Source organism: Acomys minous (assembly GCF_964271855.1).
Source record: "Acomys minous genome assembly, chromosome: 13".
Lineage (NCBI taxonomy): Eukaryota > Metazoa > Chordata > Mammalia > Rodentia > Muridae > Acomys > Acomys minous.
Genome location: NC_140495.1, coordinates 89230396 through 89236695, shown reverse-complemented (window position 1 = coordinate 89236695; position 6300 = coordinate 89230396). Strand labels below are relative to the sequence as shown.

Sequence of the window (6300 nt, the reverse complement as noted above, 5' to 3'; positions counted from 1 at the left end):
CATGGTGGCTCAAAACCATCTATAATGTGATCTGATGCCCTCTTCTGCAGATAAAGCACTCATATATAATAAATAAATATTTAAAAAAAAAAAAAGAAAGAAAAGAAAAAAGACAGAGCCATATGGTGGCTTGTGCCTAAAATCTCAGCACTCAGGATACTGAGGCAGGAGGACTGTCATGGGTTTAAACCTAGCCTGAATTATGTAAGGGGATTCCAGGCCAGTCAGAGCTGTATGTGAGACCCTGTTTGTTTGTTTGTTTGTTTGTTTGTTTGTTTGTTTTGTGAGGCAGGGTCTCACTATGTAAACCAGGCTGTCCTGGAACCCACTATGTAGATCAGTCTGGCCTCAAACTCACAGATATATGTCTGTTTCTGCCTGCCAGAGTGCTGGAATTGAAGGCGTGTGCCACCATGCCCAACCAGCGCTATATAATAAGACCTGTCTGAAAAAAACCTGGACTGTCAATCAGAGTTGTGGATTACTTTTTAGTTTTATAAGCATTCTTTCAACCTTTACTAACTTCAAAAGCATAAACAATAGCATAAATGAAGCCTTCCTATAATGCTTTACTGAATTTTTTCTTCTTTTTCCCCTTTAAGTAATTTATTCAGATTACATCTCAATTGTTATCCCCTCACTTGTATCCTCCCATTCCCCCCTCCCTCCCTCTTTCACCTTATTCCCCTTCCCTAGGCCTGTGACAGAAGGGGACCTCCTCCCTCACCATATGATCACAGCCTATCAGGTCTCATCCTGGTAGCCTGCTTACTCTTCTTCTGAGTGCCACCAGGCCTCCCCACCAAGGGGAAGTGGTCAAATAGAGGGCACCAGTGTTCATGTCAGAGTCAGTCCCTGCTCTCCACACAACTGTGGAGAATGTGCTGTCCATTGGCTAGATCTGGATAGGGGTTCTAGGTTTATTGCATGCATCGAAACTTTTCAAAAGATTTATTTCATTTGGGAGCTGGGGAAATGGCTCAGTGGTTGAGAGCACTGGCTGCTCTCCCAGAGGACTCAAGTTTGCTGCTGCTGCTTCTTCTTCTTCTTCTTCTTCTTCTTCTTCTTCTTCTTCTTCTTCTTCTTCGATTTCTTTATTTATTAGTATGTATACAGTGCTCTGCCTGCATGTACACCTGCACACCAGAAGAGGGCACAAGATCTCATTATAGATGGTTGTGGTTGCTGGGAATTGAACTCAGGATCTCTGGAAGAACAGTTAGTGCTTTTAACCTCTGAGCCATCTCTCCAGCCCCCAGGTTTGGTTCTTAGCAGTCATGTGCTGCTTCACAACCATCTATAACTCCAGTTCCAGAGAATTTGATACCCTCTACTGGTCTCCATGGACACCAGACATGTATGTGGTACACATACATGCACGAAAGAAAAACACTCAACCACATTAAAATGAAGAGATTTATTTCATTCCCCCTCCCCACCACCGCAAGTTTTAGGAACTTTAAGGTGCTCAGGACCACTCTGTGGTGGTTCCAACCCACTCAGTGGCCTGATCTGTGGGAGCTGCTGACCAGTCCTCAGTGGCTGGCTGGGGGCTGCAGTTCTCAGTAGGGAACTGCCGGATGGGTACAGAGGGCACCCTCAGACCAATTTGCCACCTCTGGCTGAGCAGCAGTGAACTCAGAGGCTGGCACAATCCATTCGCCCTGGAGTTCCTCCTTGGTTACAGCCTTCTCAGCAACAGCCTGCTCCTCCTTCTCAATCTCCTCTGGGTCTCTGTAGAAGTAAAGATCAGGCATAACCTCCCATGGGTGCTCACAGGAGATAGTGCCACACATGTGGAGTACTTCCCGGGCCAGCATCCACCACATCAGACCCACTGAGTGAGCCCGCTTGTCGTAGCATGGGATGGCAATGTCCACATAGCGCAGAGGAGAATCCGTGTTGCACAGAGCGATGGTGGGCAGGTTGACATAAGAGGCCTGTGTGAAGGGCTGGTGGTCAGCCCTGGGGTCAGTCGCCACTAAAAGCTGTGGCTCCCTGAAGGCTGCTTGGATCTGGTTGGGGAAGGTTTCAGGTGCGAAGCAGCCAGCAATGGGAGTGGCTCCGGTGGCAGCAGCAAACTTCAGCACAGCTCGCTGGCCAGTGTTCCTGGAGGAGATGACGCTGACGTCAGCAGAGTTCTCAATGGCAACCATAGCCCGAGCTGCAAGCAACAGCTTCTCCCAGGTCCTCTTCAGATTTACGATGTAGACACCATCACTCTTCTTTTTGTAGATGCACTGCTCCATCTGGCAGTCAAGGTTGGTGCCACCTAAGTGGGTTCCTGAGGCAAGGAATTTGAGGACATCCTCCTCCTTCATCTGCAGGACATCAAGGGCTCCGTACATTGCATAAGCTTCCCTTTAAGTTAAGACGGCAATAAAAAACAACGCTGTATGGATCCATACTTGAGCAGCTCGAAAAGGCAATTTATTTCATTCTCATTTCCTTATGTGAATGTGTGTGACTGTGTGTGTGTGTGGGGGGGGTGTTCCTGTGTGCTCAGGTGCCTGTAGCAGATCCCTTGGGGATGGACTTACAGGCTGCTGTGAGCTGTCTGACATGGGTGCTGGGCCTTGAACCCAAGCCCACTTGAAGAGCATCAAGCAAGCACTCTTTTTTTTTTTTTTTAAGATTTATTTACTTATTATGTATACAGGGCTCTGCCTGCATGTACACCTGCAGGCCAGAAGAGGGCATCAGATCTCATTATAGATGTTGTGACCCACCATGTGGTTGCTGGGAATTGAACTAGTGTCTCACAAATGCTATGGTGAAACACATTACCACTGAGCCACCGCCCCAGCCCAGTAATTTTGTTTGAAAATTTATTTATATTTGTGTGTATATGTGTTAGGATATGTGTGTGCTAAGGTATGAGTGTGGTGGTCAGAAGACCACTTGGGAGGCAGAGGCAGGAGGACTGCTGCAAGTTTGAGGCCAGCCAGAGCTAGACAGCAAGATGCTATCTCAAATCAATAAAGCTGGACATGGTAGCTCATGCCTATAATCCCAGCCTTTGAGATACAGAGGCAAAGGTTCGCCATAAATTTAAGGCCGGCCTGGTTTACATAACAAGTTCCAGGATTATGCAGAACTCTCAAAAGTAAAAACAAAAAACAAAAAACCAGGTAAAACTAAACAAACAAGTTCCTAAAACTGTCAAAAATGGAAAATAATTATAATGATGTTTTTTTGTATGTTTGTCTACAACTCTGAAAGAAAAATATGGTAAAGGATATTTAGATTAAAGCTTAGAATCCTCTAAGGTCTTTGGAAGGCTGGCTCATTTCGGGGTTTAGGGAATCCAGTAGAGAGAAGAGAGAGAGTCTTGCTGAGATGGGGGATGGCTCTCTCTCTCTCTCTCTCTCTCTCTCTCTCTCTCTCTCTCTCTCTCTCTCTCTCTCTCTCTCACCCCCCCCCCCAGTAGGTGATGCTATACTCCTCATTTGAAAGGAAAAGGTGGGAGGCTCAGAAACAGGGTGACTGACAGAAGGTCACATGGTTAATGGCAGGGCTGGCACTAGTGTTAGCGTCCAACTTTTGGCTCCAAAGCCCACATTGGGTCACCTCAGGCGGGGGTTGGGGTGGTGGTGGAGGGGTAGGGGGGCACCTGCAGCTCAGACTCCCAGCATCCTTGCTCTGTGGGCCACTGACCACAGGAGTCACAAGATCTCCAGGCAGATGCACCCCCCCCCCACACACACAACCACTCACATCAAAGGGCTCAGGACTTCAAAGGCATCTTGGGAGAGGTACACATACCGGGCTGAAAATGCAGAGAAGCCCAGGAGAGCTAATGCGATTAGCTCGAGGCTCTGGATGGGGCAGGAAGTACTTTAGAGAAACAGCTAATTCCCTGGAAGTGAGAATGCGTTCTCACCCCAACCAGCCAGGAGGCCTTTATTCTAGGGCTAGTATCTCCTGGTCCCCAGACTTTGGGTATTAGGGTGAGATGGGGCTGTGCCAAACCTGTGTCCTTTCCACGCGGGACTTAAGAAGATCCTGTTAGAAGCTAGCTGTTGGGCTGCATGCCTTTAAACCCAGCACTCACTCGGGAGGCAGAGGCAGGAGGATCTCTGTGAGTTCAAGGCCAGCCTGGTCTACATAGAGAGTTCCGGGGCAGTTAACATGCACAGTGAGAGGCTGTCATATAACACCATGAAGGCTGCTGTGTCAGTACCATGCCAGACGTGTGGGACCCGAGCCTCACAGTGAAATTTTCTCAAATAACAACAAAGCCAGCTGCATGAGTTCCGTGCCAGATGCTTGGGATCCACGCCTCATTTTCATCCTGACACTGGTGAAAGGAAACCCGCGTTTTGCGCAGCTCCAAGGAGCGGCTCTCCGGCTGCTCCCTCGAGGGGTACTTAGTCCCGTTTGTTTCACAGGTGAAAACACTCAGGATCCCTCTGATTCAGTTTCTGCCCAAAGTCACATTGGTACTAAACGGAAAACTGGGTGTGGTGGCGCACTCTTGCGATTCCAGCACTCAGGAGGTAGAGGCAGAAGAATCAGAAGTTTAATTTAAGGTTATCCTCCTCGACACAGTGACTTCAAGACTCTGGGATACTTGCTAGCGTGCCATAAATACTCTCGGAGGATCCAGTGCCCTCTTCTGGCCTCCAAGGGCACTGCATGCAGGTAGTGCATAGCTGTACACGCAGGCAAAACACCCATACACACAAAATAATAAAATACTAGTAACAATAAATGTTAAAGCTATAAGTTGAGGCTTGCATAGTGGTGCACACCTTTAATCCCAGCACCCAGATGGCAGAGCAGGCTCTGTGAGTTCCAGGACAGCCTGGTTTACATAGCCAGTGAGACCCCTTAAGAAACAAAACAAAAATGTATAAATTAGGCACCGTAAGCGATTAATAAGAATGACCAATGACAAGATAGAGCATCTAGGGCCTGGGAAGATGGCTCAGAAGTTAAGAATACCTGCTGTTCTTCCAAAGGTCCTGGGTTCAATTCCCAGCAACCGCATGTTGGCTCATAGCCATCTATAATGAGATCTGGTGTCTTTTTCTGGCCTGTAGGCATACATGCAGGCGGAATACTGTATACATAATAAATTAATTTTAAAAAGATAGATATCGATTGTACTAAGTGAAATAAGGATTACTTGAATTTTAAATTGTTTTGTTTTGTGGTTTGTTTTTGTTTTTTTCTGGATAGGTACTCACTTCACTGTGTAGTCTAGACGGTAGTTCTCCCACTTTAGCTTAGTGCGGGGTTAAACATGAGCCAGCATGCTTTGCTTGATGAGGGTTGCTTGAGTGAGCTGTGGTGGTGCATGCCTGTAAGGCCAGCCCAAGAGGCCGAGGCTGGATAGTGAGTTTGAAGCTAGCCTGAGCTAGTGAGACTGTCATCACACACACACACACACACACACACACACACACACACACACACACACACACTTATATACACACAGAGCTGATTACAAGCCTACAATCCCTGCCTTGAGAGGCAGAGGAGGACAGAGAGCTCCCACAAGCAGCAGGCTAGCCAAGGATACATAATGAGACCCTCTCTCAAAAAAGGAAATAACTAGGCTGAGCATGGCCTCTAATCCTAGCAATTGAGAGACAGAGGCTGTTGGATCTCTGTGAGTTCAAGGCCAGCCTAGTCTACAAATCAAGTCCAGGACAGCCAGAGCTCTGTTACTTAGTAACCCTGGCTTGAAAACAAACAAACAAAACCCAAACAAACAAAAAGGAAAGAGCCAAAAAAGGTTACATGAACACAAACAGTGGCAAACAGTGAGAGTTGACCTGAGACGGCTGCTAGGTGGCCCAAGGGACAGATAGGTATACTGTGTGGTTACCCTGGACGAATGGACAGTTCATCTCCTGGGCATGGGATAGCTGGAGATGTCATTATGGTCCACAGAGTATATGTCATTTAAAATAACAAGTTGTTTATTTGGGGGAGGGGAGTATGTTTTTGGTTTTGGGATTTTTTGTTTTGTTTTGGTTTGGTTTTTGTTTTTTTTTTTTCATTTTTTTGAGATAGGGTTTCTCTGTGTAGCCTTGGCTGTCCTGGACTCACTTTGTAGACCAGGCTGGCCTCGAACTCACAGAGATCCTCCTGCCTCTGCCTCCCAGAGAGCTGGGATCACAGGCGTGCTTCACCACACCTGGCTCAAAGAGGCTATTGTTTTTGCTTGTTTGTTTGTTTGTTTTTCAAGATAGGGTTTCTCTTTGTAGCCCTGGCTATCCTGTAACTGGCTCTGTAGCCCAGGATGGCCTCAGAGAGATCCACCTGCCTCTGCCTCCCGAGTGCTAGCAT

At 47.3% G+C, this 6300-nt stretch overlaps 1 pseudogene across 1 annotated transcript; it reads right to left on the bottom strand.

Annotated features, from left to right (window-relative positions):
- Positions 1–1468: 1468 nt before the first annotated feature.
- LOC311581293 (small ribosomal subunit protein uS2-like) lies at positions 1469–2369 on the bottom strand (annotated as a pseudogene). Its single transcript has one exon. The product of its transcript is annotated as a small ribosomal subunit protein uS2-like (transcript).
- Between the last annotated feature and the right edge of the window lie 3931 nt (positions 2370–6300).